Here is a 16,957-nt window from a genome sequence, read left to right as displayed (position 1 = left end):
GCAGGTCATGGCCTCTCTCTGGGCCTTTGCTTCCTCATCTTTATAATCGGGGTGCCTCTGCCTCTCCGCACCTGGCTGATGTCCACGTCTTCCCTCCTTCCACTGGTCCGGTTTCCATAGCTGCCTTCATCCATCCCCTGTCCTGCTCTTCATCCTCAGGGCCAGTTGTAGAACAAACATGACTTCTCAGATGTCCCCTTCTTTTCTGTCCTTGTGAGGAAGCATACCAGTGTGGTGAGATCATTGGTTGCCCACCCCTGACATCCACTCTTTTCTTCCTCCTTGGTCAGAGACCCCACTGTTATTGGGGGCACCAGGAATCTCTGGAGCCCCCAAAGGGAAAGCCCAGGAATAAATGCAAACCTGTCCCCAAGCAGTGGTTCCCGCTGCACCCACGCTGGCCCTCCTCCGCCACTCCAGTCCCCCAGCTGAACTATTTTGCCCACAAAACCACTCCAAAGGGACTTGACGGTACTCTGGGGAAAATACCAAGGTGCTTTCTTCCAGTGTTCCCCAAACTTCCAGCCCTTGGGTGCCAGGGTGCTGCTCAGCTCAGACACGTGGGCCCCACAGCAGCTGTGCTGGGTCTTAGAGGCTCCAAGTCTCTCACGTAAACCCTCCTGCCACTTGCCTAACCAGGAGTGCAGCTGAGGCCAAGGGGCTGGGCAAGGGCGGATGCCTTGGCTGTCATCTTCTCCTTGCCTCCTGTACTATCAGAAAACAAAATCTCTCATGCTTTTTCTATACCTGCCCCTCCTTAGTTTTCCGGGAAGGAAAATAACCCTCTCCATATGCCCATCTTCCTGGGGCCCAACGCTGCTGATTGACACGCAGCACATCTGCCAGGGAAGGGGCCAGGAGGGCTGAGCCTTTAGGGGAAAGTCCTCAGGGAGCCCAGCTAAAGGTAAGAGAGCCAGGGGCTGACAAGAGTGGAAAATCACAGGTAAACTGCTTTGCAAAGGAAAATGCTTCTGATCAGCCAAGGAAATGCCATTCATGGTAAATATCTGCTTGTCATTCCTTTGTCCAAAGGGCAGTCATTGTGTCAAGGCGGGAATGATGGGGAGTCCATGTGGCTGGGCAGGAGGAGCCCCAGGGGAAGAAAGCTGAGCTCTGAGTCACAGGTAGCTAGGAACCTGCAGGGGGTAATGAGTAGCAGAGAGTGGAATGGGGTGGGACGGTGAGAGAAGGGGATGGGGGAAGGGCCTTTTAGGGAGGCTGGTCAGAACAGCAAGCAGGCACAGGTCTCACTGAGCATGAAAGCTGCGGGGAAGTTGTCCCCAAGCGCTGGGGGAGTTCATCCATATAGTTCAGGAGCTGGCAAACTGCAGTCCACAGACTAAATCCAACCTGATTTTGCAAATACAGTGTTACTTACTTTTGACTGTGGCTGCTTTCTTGCAACAGAGACCACAGGACCTGCAAAGGCTGAAATATTTCCTGTCTGGCCGTTTACAAAGTTTGCCAAACCCTGCCGTCGCTGATCCACAGATCACCCATGTCACGACTGAAGAGCACTTACTATGTGATAAATTCTGACTGAGGTCCAAGGTTAAGGGTGTCATCCTGCCCCCTGGCACTCACAATCTAGAGGGAGAGACTGGTAGAAGAGAGACCACCTGTCTAACCACAGAGGTTTTACTTCAGGAAGCCAGATTGCTGTCTAGTACAATAGACACACAAGATAGAGAAGAGAAAAAGCACAGAGGTCCCAGGAGCCCAGGCGTGGGGCTTTGAGCTGAGGGACCGGGCTGTGGATCATGGCAGGCTTCATGGAGGTAAGGACAAGAAGGGGTTAGCACCTAAAGAAGGAGGACGGACTCGGAGAGGGGCACATGCTCCCAGCTGGCCCCTAGAGAATGCAGGGCTCTTGGCAGGGCTGGAGTCTGCAGGGCTGAAGGTGAAGATGATGCACCCAAGGGCTTTGAGCTGCACTTCCCGTTACAGAGGAGGGCCGGCTTGAGAGAGGCCTGGGATAGGACATCAGGGGAGGGAGGCCTGGGTTGGGTGGGGGAGGCAGGGCCGTGGGGTGAACATGGCAGAGAAAAATGACAGGTATTTTGGAGACTGGATCAGTAACCCTTGGGGAGCGACTGTGGCAGGTGGGAGCATAGTACAGTGAGTGGCATGGTGCTGTTGCTGAGAAGGGGAGCAGTGAAGGAGAAGCTTTAGGATGATATTGGAAGATTCAGTTTCCAACAGGTGGTGTCTGAGCTGCTTTTGGGATGCCCCAGTTAGAGTGTCTAGAAGAGAGTAAACGCCCAGTTCTGGACTTGCGGGGAGGGCCTGTGCCGGAGCTGCAGATTGAGAGGCCAGAGAAGTGGAAGAGATTGTGCAAGGCCTGTGTGAAGTGGCAGCTGAGAACAGATGCAAGAGCAGGATCCCAGGGACATTACTGAGCACCTGCGGCCTGAGCACCTGGCTGAGTGTGAGGCGTTGAGGGCAGAGCAGAAATCAGACGTGGTCCCTGACCTTGGGAAACTCACTGTCCAATCGGCAAGAGAGACACATCGATAGATCATCTCAATAAATATGGTAAGTGATAAAATAGATTTGTGTTTGTTTGGCTCCAGGGATCTGGACAAAAACGATTTAGCAGAAAGCACTCTGGCTCCTGGCCGGCTGGGTAATGGACAGCTGAGGATGCTTTTGCCTGCACAGCATCTATTCCCCCTTCTGGTAAGAGCCCCTCAATTTCCCTTTAGGGAAGCACTTCTCCACTCTTGTAACCTGTGTGTGTGGGAGCTGGCAACTCCGTTTAGAGGCCATGCAAGGGGTTCCGGGCACCGGCTGAAACCCAATCCCAGGACTGCATCCGGGGAAGCGCTTTCCCGGCTTGGACTGTTGTGGGTAATGTAAGAGCAGGCTGGGAGGGGGGGGCCACGAAAAGCAAACAGAGAGACAGAGTGGACCTGGTGACATCATTTGAGCTCTATGAACTGAGTTCTGCCTTTCAAAGGCAGAGAATCACTTCATACATGCGTGACCAATTTTTTAAAGTCAACCCAGGACACAGTCATACCAGAAAAACATATAAGAGGATAATAATATCATATATGGAAAATCCATGCTCTATGACTTTCACATTAATATATGAAAATAGTTACCTATTTGAAATTATATGTTATTCTCTATTATTTACTTTTCTGGTCCATAAATTCTGTTATGTAAACAAAACAATAAGACTAGTTAAAAGAGGAGATTAGCACTCATTGATAGTAAGACCAAACAAATATAACAATATTTTTATAACATCTTTTTTTTTGTCCTCATATAATTTTATAAATTTGTTTTAATTCTTGGAAACTCTTTATTGAAATTAAAATTTTGTGGGCTATATTACTGTGTATTCTTAAGATACATAAATGTGAGTCTTTTATTTTTTTTAATATAAATGTATTTATTTTAATTGGAGACTAATTTAAAAGGAGAACAGAAATATAATAGGACAAATGAAATAGATATTGTCCATATTTAATTTTAAAAAGAGCAGTGACATCTTTCTTCCTGTCCTGTGGCATGGTAGGGCAATTTGACTCTTACTGTTTTCTTTTCCGGTAACTGAACTGCCTGAGGTCTTTATTTAGGATGGCCTTCTTGCCTTTTATGTAACAGTGCAACTCCAGATAGGCAAATGTAAGATTCACTTGGACCTACAGTTCTGCTCATATCAAACCCACATTATACTGATTGCTTGTGTCAGTCCAACATGATGACATCGAACTGAAAATCCTCTCAACAAAAACATTTCAGCATTTTCAGATTGTGGAAATCAGTTCACAGCTCCTGAGAAATGTCCATCCACTTTCATCTACAGACCTGTTTTGGTCAACCAGCTGTTTATCAATCCAGTCTGTTGCATCTATGAATTCATCATATAGACTGTCCGTATCTAAAATGTCCATAATTTTTAAATACTCAGATGTCATCAGAAGTTTAACTTCTTTCTTCAGGAAAATGGTTTAGAGCACAGAGGTAATTTGAATTTGTGAAATCAAAGTTGATTTCTGCAAAGGTTCCTTTTATGTGTCAGCTGGATTAGGTCACTGGGATGCCCAGATATTTGGTTAAACATTTTTCTGGATGTGTCTGTGAGGGTGTTTCTGAACGAGATTAGTGTTGGAATCAGTAGACTGAACACACTGAGTCTGTAGGTTGCTCTCTCCTACATGGGGGACCTCATCCACTCCTTGGAAAGCCTGTGTGTCAAATTGAGACTAGAACTTACACCGTTGGCTCTCCTGGGTCTTAGGTCTTAGGACACAGACGGGAACCACACTGTCAGCTGCCTTGGTCTTCAGCTTGTTGACAAGAGATACAGAAGTCTTCTCAACCACCAAAACCACAGGAGCCAATTCTTAACATGAATAAGTGTGCATTATATACATACAGATATAGACAGGCAGACCTGGTCGCCCATATCTATCTATATCTTTCTGTGTGGTACATTCATGGTCAGTCGTGTTTGACTTTCTGCAACCTCATGGACTATAGCCTGCCAGGCTCCTTTGTCCACAGAACTTTCCAGGCAAGAATACTGGAGTGGGTTGCCATTTCCTACTCCAGGGGATCTTCCCAACCCAGGGATTAAACCCGTGTCTCCTGCGTCTCCTGCATCTGCTGGTGGATTCTTTACCACTCGTGCCACCTGGGAAGCCCAATATCTATCTAATGTCCTGTTGGTTCTGTTTCTCTGCAGAACCCAGACTAACAGATTTCAAGTCAGTTCAAGTTTTAGTAGAGAAATTAAGAAAGTCTTGAAGCAGCCTTATTTCCAAAGTATGAGATTTTTTTTTTCTGTATGAGTTTTTGTCACGAGCTACAAATAATATTGAACAACTCAGATGCCGTTGGTTCATCCTTTTCTAGGTTCCTCATGGCCTCTGTAAAGGTCATTAAGCAGTTTTGGAGAAATAGCCTAAACATTTGTTTTACTCTAATCCCTTTCTCCTTTCTCATCTTTAATGTACTTCCAAATTCACTCTTTAAAAATATGATTTTACAACAGGTCAACACTCTAACACCTCTACCATGGACAGCAATCTTGGTAGCTGTCCTGTGGGCACATGTCCAAGGGAACAATCTCCTTCCATTTATACAAAGTCAATACACTTATTAAGAGCTTCTGCACATTTTGAGGAAACTAAAAAGTGACTGAAAGAATTCATTGGGAAAACCTCAATATCACAGGTAAGTAAATCACACCCTTTTAGCAGCACTGTACACAGGATGTGCAGGGCATTTGGCAGATTCAATTCAATTCAGTCGCTCAGTCGTGTCCGACTCTTTCCACCCCATGGACTGCAGCACTCCAGGCCTCCCTGTCCATCACCAACTCCCAGAGTTTACCCAAACTCATGTCCATTGAGTCAGTGATGCCATCCAACCACCTCATCCTCTATTGTCTCCTTCTCCTCCTGCCTTCAATCTTTCCCAGCATCAGGGTCTTTTCCAGTGAGTCAGTTCTTCGCATCAAGTGGCCAAAATATTGGTTTCAGCTTTAACATCAGTCCTTCCAATGAACATTCAGGACTGATTTCCTTTAGGATGGACTGGTTGGATCTCCTTGCAGTCCAAGGGACTCTCAAGAGTCTTTTCCAACACCACAGTTCAAAAGCATCAATTCTTCTGCACTCAGCTTTCTTTATAGTCCAACTCTCACATTCATACATGACCACTGGAAAAACCATAGCCTTGACTAGCTGGACCTTTGTTGGCAAAGTAATGTCTCAGCTTTTTAACATGCTGTCTAGGTTGGTCATAGCTTTTCTTCCAAGGAGTAAACGTCTTTTAATTTCATGGCTGCAGTCACCATCTGCAGTGATTTTGGAGCCCAAAAAAGTAAAGTCTATCACTGTTTCCCCATCTACTTGCCATGAAGTGATGAAACCGGATGCCATGATCTTAGTTGTCTGAATGTTGAGCTTCAAGCCAACTTTTTCACTCTCCTCTTTCACTTTCATCAAGAGGCTCTTTAGTTCTTCACTTTCTTCCATAAGGGTGGTGTCACCTGTATATCTGAGGTTATTGATATTTCTCCTGGCAATCTTGATTCCAGCGTGTGTTTCCTCCAGCCCAGTGTTTCTCATGATACACTCTCCATATAAGTTGAATAAGCAGGGTGACAATATACAGCCTTGACGTACTCCTTTTCCTATTTGGAACCAGTCTGTTGTTCCATGTCCAGTTCTAACTGTTGCTTCCTGACCTGCATACAGATTTCTCAAGAGGCAGGTCAGGTGGTCTGGTATTCCCATCTCTTTCAGAATTTTCCACAGTTTGTTGTGATCCACACAGTCAAAGGCTTTGGCATAGTCAATAAAGCAGAAATAGATGTTTTTCTGGAACTCTCTTGCTTTCTCGATGATCCAGTGGATGTTGACAATTTGATCTCTGGTTCCTCTGCCTTTTCCAAAACCAGCTTGAACATCAGGAAGTTCATGGTTCACATATTGTTGAAGCCTGGCTTGGAGAATTTTGAGCTTTACTTTGCTAGCGTGTGAGATGAGTGCAATTGTGCGGTAGTTTGAGCATTCTTTGACATCACCAGATGGTCAACACCAAAATCAGATTGATTATATTCTTTGCAGCCAAAGATGGAGAAGCTCTATAAAGTCAGCAAAAACAAGACTGGGAGCTGACTGTGGCTCAGATCATGAACTCCTTATTGCCAAATTCAGTCTTAAATTGAAGAAAGTAGGGAAAAACCACTAGACCATTCAGGTATGACCTAAATCAAATCCCTAATGATTATACAGTGGAAGTGAGAAATAGATTTAAGGGACTAGATCTGATAGACAGAGTGCCTGATGAACTATGGACGGAGGTTCGTGACATTTGGCACATTAGATCTTTTCTATTTTTCAGTCAGAAGTTTACAGACTGAATGGAATTTGCTTAAGTTTACATTTGCCTGTCTGCTGAATGTCCAGGACAGAGGGGTAAGATTAGTTTGCATCTGGATGGGATATCAACAACCTTTAGTTTTGTGTTTTCTGTGAATGTGTTAAAATCTTCATAGAAATCAAGATGACCATTTGAAACTGTTTTTCAAAGTAAAGTACCTAAGAGCTGGGGGGAAACATCTTTTTGTTGCCATGATTCAGACTTGACATACACAGAATGACTGTTAGCGAGATCTGAAAAATCAGTTCTCCACTTTCGGAGGCCAAGTTATTGAAACATCTCCTTTTATTCTTCCATGAGACATTTAGTTGCACCCTCTGCATCAAGAAATGTAACTTCACTCAGTTTCACAGAGCCATCAAGGAAACAATATAATGATGCTTGATCATTCGCATGGGATGCCTGAGCCGCTATTTGGGACTGAGGATTAGTGTCTTTTAGGAGATGAAAAACTTTTGATTGATTTATAATTACTTGCCTGACTCATCCCAAATTTGCGAGATTCCATGTATGCAAGTCCCTGTGTATGCGTCACGGCCCCTTCTTCAAGCCCAGATTCTTTTCTGCATGTTGTGCAGTCCTCTGTTTTAATCATTTACCTCCCGGATCCAGTTGTATATCAGATCAGATCAGTCGCTCAGTCGTGTCTGACTCTTTGCATGTGTCTATCTGTCATCAAAATATCACAGTCATTCAGAGAAAGACAAATGTTATATGGTATCACTTCTATGTGGAATCTAAAAAATTGTACAAACGAATAAAGCAAAAACAGACTCACAGACAAACTTATGGAATTAATATTGTTAAAATAGCCATACTGCCCAAAGCAATCTACAGATTTAATGCTACCTCTGTCAAATTACCCATGGCCTCTTTCAGAGAACTAGAACAAATAATCCTGAAAGCCATGTGGCACATAGAAGACCCGTAATTAGCAAAGCAATCCTGAAGAAAAAGAACAAAGCAGGAGGCATAACCATTTCTGACTTTAGACAATACTACAAAGCTACAATAATCAAAACAGCGTGGTATTGGAACACAACAGACATGGATCAATGGAGCATAATAGAAAGCCCCAAAATAAACTCACATGCTTATGATCAATTAATTTTCAACAAAGGAGACAAGAATATACCATGGAAAAATTCTCTTCAGCAAGTGGTGATGGGAAAGTTGGACAGCACAGTAAAATTAGAACATACCCTCTCATCATACACAAAAATAAATTCAAAATGGCTTATAGCCTTAAACACAACATGTAACATCATAAAACTCATAGAAGAGAACATAGGCAAAAATTGTACCAATGTTTTCTTAGGTCAGATCTCCCAAGGCAATAGAAATAAAAACAAAAATAAATCAGTGGGACCTAATCATACTTAAAACTTTTGCCCAGCAAAGAAAACCATAAACAAAACAAAAAGAGGGACTTCCCTGGTGATCCAGTGGTTGAGATTCTGTGCTCCCAATGCAGGGGCCTATGTTCAATCCCTGGTCAGAGAACTAGATCCCACATGCTGCAACTAAGACCTGGGGAAGCCAAGTAAATCTAAAAAACAAAAAGAACCCTATAGAAAAAGACCCTATTTTTAAAAAAGACAATCTACAGAGCGGGAGAAAATATTTGCAAACAATGCAACCAATAAGGGGTTAATTTCCAAAATATACAAACAGATCACACAACCCAACAATAAAAACAACCCAATTGAAAAATGGGCATAAGACCTAAAGAGACATTTCTCCAAAGAAGAAATACAGATGGCCAATAGGCACGTGAAAAGATGCTCAACATCAGCAATTTTTAGAAAAACGCAAATCAAAACTACAACAAGGTACCATCTCATGCTGGTCAGAATGGCCATCATTTAAGTCTACAAATGAATGCTGGAGAGGGTGTGGAGAAAGGAGAACACTCCTCTGCTGCTGGGAGGAATGTAAGTTGGTGCAGTCGCTGTGGAAAACAGTATGGAGATTCCTCAGAAAACTAAAACCAGAACTACCACTGTTGCTGCTGTTCAGTCACTCAGTCGTGTCCAACTCTTTGCGACCCTATGGACTGAAGCATGCCAGGCTTTCCCATTCTTCACCATCTCCCAGAGCTTGCTCAAATTCATGTCAATTGAGTCGGTGATGCCATCCAACCAGCTCGTCCTCTGTCATCCCCTTTTCCTCCTGCCTTCAATCTTTCCCAGCATCAGGGTCTTTTCTAATGAGTCAGCTGTTTGCATCAGATGGCCAAAATATTGGCACTTTGGCTTCAGCATCAGTCCTTCCAATGAACATTCAGGACTGATTTCCTTTAGGATGGACTGGTTTGATCTCCTTGCAGTCCAAGGGTCTCTCAAGAGTCTTCTCCAACACCACAGTTCAAAAGCATCAAAATTCTTCGGCACTCAGCTTTCCTAACAGTCCAACTCTCATATCCATACGTGATTACTGGAAAAACCATAGCTTTGACTATGTGGACTTTTGTTGGCAAAGTAATGTCTCTGCTTTTTGATATGCTGTCTAGGTTGGTCATAGCTTTCTTCCAAGGAGCAAGCATCTTCTAATTTCATGGCTGCAGTTACCATCTACAGTGACTTTGGAGCCCAAGAAAATAAAGTCTGTTACTGTTTCCATTTTCCCCTCATCTATTTGCCATGAAGTGATGGGATCAGATGCCATGATCTTAGTTTTCTGAATGTTGAGTTATAAGCCAACTTTTTCACTCTCCTCTTCTAACTTCATCAAGAGGCTCTTTAGTTCCTCTTCACTTTCTGCCATAAGGGTGGTGTCATCTGCATATCTGAGGTTATTGATATCTCTCCCAGTAATCTTGATTCCAGCTTGTGCTCCAGCCTGGCATTTCACATGATGTACTCTGCATATAAATTAAATAAGCATGGTGACAATATACAGCCTTGATGTACTCTTTTCCCAATTTGGAACCAGTCTGTTGTTCCATGTCCAGTACTAACTGTTGCTTCTTGACAGGCATACAGGTTCCTCAGGAGACAGGTGAGGTGGCCTGGTATTCCCATCTCTTTAAGAATTTTCCAGTTTGTTGTGATCCACACAGTCAAAGGCTTTAGTGTAGTCAATGAAGCAGAAGTAGATGTTTTTCTGGAATTCTCTTGCTTTTTCCATGATCCAACAGATGTTGGCAATTTGATCTCTGGTTCCTCTGCCTTTTCTAAATCCAGATTGAATATCTGGAGTTACCATATGATCCAGCAATCCCACTCCCGGGCACAGATCCAGACAAAACTGTAATTCAAAAAGATACATGAACTCCTATGTTCATAGTAGCACTATTCACAATAGCCAAGGCATGGAATCAGCCTAAATGTCCATTGACAGATGAATGGACAAAGAAGACGTGTATAAAGAAAAATAAACTCAAAATGTGTTTAAGATCTAAATGTAAGACCAGAAAGTATAAAACTCCTAGAGGAAAATATAAACAGAACACTCTCTGATATAAATCACAGCAAGATCCTCTATGACCCACCTCCCAAAGTAATGGAAATAAAAGCAAAAATAAACAAATGGGACCTAATTAAACTTAAAAGCTTTGGCACAACAAGGGAAACCATAAACAAGGTGAAAAGACAGCCTTCAGAATGGGAGAAAATAATAGCAAATGAAGCAACTGACAAAGAATTAATCTCCAAAATATACAAACAGCTCATGCAGCTCAATAACAGAAAAATAAATGACCCAATCAAAAAATGGGCCAAAGAGCTAAACAGACATTTTTCCAAAGAAGACATACAGATGGCTAACAAACACATAAAAAGATGCTCAACATCACTCATTATCAGAGAAACGCAAATCAAAACCACAGTGAGGTACCATCTCACACTGGTTAGAATGGCTGCTGTCAAAAAGTCTACAAACAATAAATGCTGGAGAAGGTGTGGAGAAAAGGGAACCCTCTCACACTGTTGGTGGGAATGCAAACTAGCGCAGCCACTACGGAGAACAGTGTGGAGATTCCTTAAAAAACTGGAAATAGAGCTGCCATACGACCCAACAATCCCACTGCTGGCCATACACACCGAGGAAACCAGAATTGAAAGAGACACGTGTACCCCAATGTTCATCGCAGCGCTGTTTACCATAGCCAGGACATGGAAGCAACCTAGATGTCCATCGGCAGACGAATGGATAAGAAAGCTGTGGTACATATACACAATGGAGTATTACTCAGCGTTTGAGTCTGTTCTAATAAAGTAGATGACACTGGAGCCTATTATACAGAGAGAAATAAGTCAGAAAGAAAAACACTAATACAGTATATTAATGTATATATATGGAATTTAGAAAGATGGTAACGATGACCCTATATGCAAGACAGCAAAAGAGACACAGATATAAAGAACAGACTTTTGGACTCTGTGGGAGAAGGCGAAGGTGGGATGATTTGAGAGAATAGCATTGAAATATGTATATTGCCATATGTGAAATAGATGACCAGTCTAAGTTCGATGCATGAAACAGGGCACTCAAAGCTGGTGCACTGGGACAAGCCTGAGGGATGGCATGGGGAGGGAGGTGGGAGAGGGGTTCAGGACCGGGGGACACATGTACACCCGTGGCTGATTCATGTCAGTGTATGGCAAAAACCACCACAATATTGTAAAGTAATTAGCCTCCAGTTATAATAAATGAATTAATTTTTTAAAAAGAAGATGTGCATAAGGATATCTAATGAACTTGTATAAAGGTATACAATGGAATACTACTCAACTGAAAAAGAGAGCAAAATAGTGCCATTTGCAGCAATCTGGATGGGCCTAGAGATCATCATACTAAGTGAAGTAAGTCAGAAAAGAAGACAAATACCACATGATATCACTGATATGCAGCATCTAAAATATGATACAAATGAATGTATCTATGAAACGGAAACAGAATCAGGGACAGAGAATAGACCGGTGGTTGCCAAGCGGGAAGGAGATGGGAGAGGGCTGGGCTGGGAGTTTGCATTAGCGGATGCAAACCAGTATATATAGATTGGATAAACAAGGTCCTCCTGTATAGCACGTGGAACTGCATTCAGTATCCTGTGAAAGCCTTAATGGGAAACACTATGAAAAAGAATGTATATATGTGTATAATTGAATCACTTTGCTGTACAATAGTAATTAACACAACATTGTAATTCAATTATTATTCAGTAAAAATAAATTTTGAAAAAGAAAACAAATTTATGGCTACCCAAGGGGAAGGAGTGGGGAGGGATAAATTAGGATTAACAGACACAAAGTACTGTACATAGAATACATAAGCAAAAAGAGTTATTGTATAGCACTACTGTATATAGTCATATATTCAATATCTTGTGATAATCTATAAAGAAAAAGAATTTTTAAAATAATATAGATATATACACATATATGGGCTTTCCTGGTGGCTCAGCAGTAAAGAATCCGCCTGCAATGCAGGAGCTGAAGGAGACTCGGTTTCAATCCTTGGGTCAGGAAGATCCCCTGGAGAAGGACATGGCTTCAGTATTCTTGCCTGGAGAACCCATGGATGGAGGAGCCCAGCGGCATAAAGTCCACAGACTCACAAAGACTCAGACGTGACTGAAGCAATTTAGCACACACGCGTGCACAGATATATATGTATAACCAAATCTGCTGTACACCGGAAACTAACACAATGTTGTTATGTTAACTATACTTCAATTGAAAAAATAATTAGAATAAAACACGGTCCTTTAGCCTTTTCCCCCTGGTGATATCATTGGTATTGTATTGTAATTATTTTCATTATCTGAACTCTTAAAATGCATGGTCACAATATTCACAATGTTAAAAATGAGACTATCACTATCTCATCTCAATCCACAGGTCAAGTCAAAGGAGAACTGTTAAAGTCACTTAAGTTACACACTTCCGTGCCATCATTCACAGTGATGCAGTGACGATGATGCTTTAGCCTGAACCACAAATCACAGGTGACAACGCAACATTAGCTAAAAATATATCTAATTTTTTCTGGGTTAGATTTACACATATTGCATTTCCCTTTTTGGCAATTGTAAGTGGTATTGTATTTTTACTTTCAGTTTTTATATTTTCATTCCTATTCTGTAGAAGTAAAACTGATGTGTGTATATTCATCTTATATCCTGTGAGCTTGCTGAACTCACTCACTCGTTCTAGGAATTTTTTTAGTAGATTGCTTGGGATTTTCTTTGTAACACAGTATATTACCTGCAAAAATGACCAGCTCTATTTCTTACTTTCTGACTTATATGTATATATGTATCTATTTAATTGAAGTATAACTGATTTATAATAAATAGTGAGTTTTAAGTGCACGTCAAAGTGATTCAGATATATATTATGTATATGCATATCTATATACATATATATTTCAGATTATTTTCTACTATAAATTATTACAAGATATTGAATATACTTCCCTGTGTTATATAGTAAATCTTTGTTGTTTATCTATTTTTTATATAGTGATGTTTTCTGTTTATCCCATCCTTCCCACCCCTGTATTCCCCTTTGGTAACCACAAGTTTATTTTCTATGTCTATGAGTCTGTTTTGTAAATATCAATAGATTCATTTGCACTATTTTTTAGATTTCACATATAAAAGATACTATATAATATTTGTCTTTGTCTTATTTACTTAATATGGTAATCTCTAGGCCCATCCATGTTGCTTCAAATTGCAATATTTCATTCTTTTTTATGGCTTAGTGACGTTCCATTATATATACATCTTCTTTATCCATTCATCTGTTGATAGACTCTTGATGGCTTCCAGGTCTTAGCTATTGTAAATAGTGCTGCTATGAGCATTGGAGAACATGTATCTTTTGGAATTAGAGTTTCTGTCTCTTTTGGGTATACACCCAGGTGTGGGGTTGCTGGATCATATGGTAGTTCCATTTTTATTTTTTTAAGGAACCTCCATACTATTTTCCATAGTCGTTGCATAAAGCTACATTCCCACCAACAATGTAGGAGAGTTCCCTTTTCTCCATGCTCTCTCCAGCATTTATAATTTGTAGACTTCTTGATGATAGCTCTTCTTACTGAATATGAGGTAAGATACCTCATTGTGGTTTCGTTTCGCATTTCTCTAATAATCAGTGATATGGAGTATCTTTTTATGTGTCTTTGGCCACCTGTGTGCTCTCTTTAGAGAAATGTCTACATAGGTTTTGTGCCAATTTTTTATTTTTATATTGAGCTCTCTGAGCTCTTTGTATATTTTGGAAATTAACCCCTTGTTGGTTATATTGTTTGCAAATATTTTCTCTCAATCTTTGGTTGTCTTTTCATATTGTTGACTGTTTTCTTTGCTGTGCTAAAGTTTTTGGTTTGATTAGATTATTTTTGTTTATCTTTGCCTTTATTTCTTTTATCTTAGGGAGGGGAGACTTATCTAAGAAATATTTCCATGATTTATGTCAGAGAATACGTCAGAGATTTATGTTAGATAGCATGACCAGCTCAATGGACAAGAATTAGAGCAAACTCTGGGAGACAGTGAAGGACAGAGGAGCCTGGTGTGTTGCAGTCCATGGAGTCACAAAGAGTCAGACATGACTTAGTGACTGAACAATAACAATGTCAGAATATTTTGCCTATGTTCTCTTCTAAAAGTTTTATGGTGTCATGTCTTATATTTAGGTCTTTAAACCATTTTGAGCTTGTTATGGTGTCAGGGTGTTCTAATTCCATTGATTTACATAAGGCTGTCCAGTTTTCCAAACACCACTTGCTGAAGAGAGTATCTTTTCTCCATTGCATGAATATGCCTTCTTTGTTGAAGAATAATTGACCATAGGTGTACGAGTTTATTTCTGTATTTTGTTCCATTGCTCTATATGTCTGTTTTTGTGCCAGTATCATGCCGTTTTGATTACTGTAGCTTTGTATTATTGTCTGAAGTCTGGAAGGGTTATACCTCCAGCTTTTTTTTTTCCTTCCTCAGAATTGCTTTGGCAACTCTGGGTCTTTTGTGGTTCCATATAAACTTTTATTATTCTAGCTCTGTGCAAAATGTCATGGGTAGTTTGATAGGGATTGCATTAAATTTGCAGCTTGCTTTGAATAGTGTGACCATTTTTAAAAAATAATTTTTTAATCCTTTCTTTCTACACAAAGGCATTTTCTTTCATTTACTTATTTTTGGCTCTGTTGGGTCTTCATAGTTGCACACAGGCTTTTCTCCAGCTGTGGTGAGTGGGGGCTTCTCCTTATTGTGGTGTGCTGGCTTCCCTTGTCATGGAGCATAGGCTCTAGGGCATGCAGGCATGTGGGATCTTCCTGGATCAGGGAACAAAACCATGTCTCCTGCATTGGCAGGCAGATTCTTTACCACTGAGCCACAGGGAAGCCCTGATCTGTATTTATTTTTAATTCCTTTTCTTGCCTTACTGAGGTAGCTAGAAGTTCCACCATTATGTTAAGTAGCATTGATGGAATGCACATCCTTACTTGGTTCCTTATCTTAGGGATAAGACATTCAGCCTTTCATCATTACATATGATGTTAACTACAGATTTTTTTTTTGTAGATATTCTTTAGTAGGTTTAGGAGATTCCTTTACTCCTAGTTTACTTAGAATTTTCATCATGAATGGGTGTTTAATTTTTTTAATGCTTTTTTCTGCTTTAATTGATATGACCATCACGTGATTTTTCTTCTTTAACCTGTAAATATAGTAGATTATATTGATTAATTTTTAAATATTGAATTATCTTTCCATTCTTGGAATAAAATCATGGCATCCGGTCCCATCACTTCATGGGAAATAGATGGGGAAACAGTGGAAACAGTGTCAGACTTTATTTTTCTGGGCTCCAAAATCACTGCAGATGGTGACTGCAGCCATGAAATTAAAAAACGCTTACTCCTTGGAAGGAAAGTTATGACCAACCTAGATAGCATATTCAAAAGCAGAGACGTTACTTTGCCAACAAAGGTCCATCTAGTCAAGGCTATGGTTTTTCCTGTGGTCATGTATGGATGTGAGAGTTGGACTGTGAAGAAGGCTGAGCCCCGAAGAATTGATGCTTTTGAACTGTGGTGTTGGAGAAGACTCTTGAGAGTCCCTTGGACTGCAAGGAGATCCAACCAGTCCATTCTGAAGGAGATCAGCCCTGGGATTTCTTTGGAAGGAATGATGCTAAAGCTGAAACTCCAGTACTTTGGCCGCCTCATGCGAAGAGTTGACTCATTGGAAAAGACTCTGATTCTGGGAGGGATTGAGGGCAGGAGGAGAAGGGGACGACAGAGGATGAGATGGCTGGATGGCATCACCGACTCGATGGACGTGAGTCTGTGTGAACTCCGAGAGTTGGTGATGGACAGGGAAGCCTGGCGTGCTGCGATTCATGGGGTCGCAAAGAGTCGGACACGACTGAGTGACTGATGTGATCTGATCTGATCTGAGATAGGGTGTATAATTCTTTTTATATAATACTGAATTTTTTTTAATAATACTTCTTATTTTACCTTTTTAAAATATTTTTATTTATTTATTTATGTTTGTGTAGGGTTTTTGTTGCTACACAGGCCTCTACTTTCAGCAAGCGAGGGCTATTCTTTGCTGTAGTGCGTGGGCTTCTCATTGTGGTAGCTTCTCTTGCTGCTGACCACAGACTCTAGGGCGTGCAGGCTTCAATAGTTGCAGTGCCCGGGCTCAGTAATTGCAATTCCTGGGCTCCAGATCATGGGATCAATAGTTGTGACACATGGGCTTAGTTGCTTCATGGCATGAGGATCTTCCTGGACCCGTGATTGAACCCATGTCTCCTGCACTGGCAAGCAGATTCTTTACCACTGTCATCAGAGAGGCCCAATGCTGGATTCTATTTGCTAATATTTTGATAAAGATTTTTGTATCTATATTCATTAAAAATTCATTTTAAAACTATACTTTTTAAATATTATGACCTGTCTTTCCACTGTTTATAAGCAAATATACCCCCTATTTTTAGGTAACTGGTAGCATACTATACTGGAGAAGGAAATGGCAACCCATTCCAGTGTTCTCGCCTGGAGAATCCTGTGGACAGAGGAGCCT

General features: G+C 41.2%; 1 long non-coding RNA gene across 1 annotated transcript; it reads left to right on the top strand.

Moving 5' to 3' along the window:
• The first annotated feature begins 1,643 nt into the window (after positions 1 to 1,643).
• Positions 1,644 to 13,021, top strand: LOC147351845 (uncharacterized). Its single transcript, XR_015146905.1, has 3 exons — positions 1,644 to 1,778; positions 2,574 to 2,679; positions 12,750 to 13,021. It is a non-coding gene; the product is annotated as an uncharacterized LOC147351845 (long non-coding RNA).
• The last annotated feature ends 3,936 nt before the right edge of the window (positions 13,022 to 16,957 follow it).

This window comes from Bos grunniens, chromosome 19 (genome assembly GCF_055505025.1).
Source record: "Bos grunniens cultivar Pamir isolate PY7600 chromosome 19, Bosgru_T2T1.0, whole genome shotgun sequence".
Taxonomy (NCBI): Eukaryota; Metazoa; Chordata; class Mammalia; order Artiodactyla; family Bovidae; genus Bos; species Bos grunniens.
This window is presented reverse-complemented; position numbering and strand designations above follow the sequence as displayed.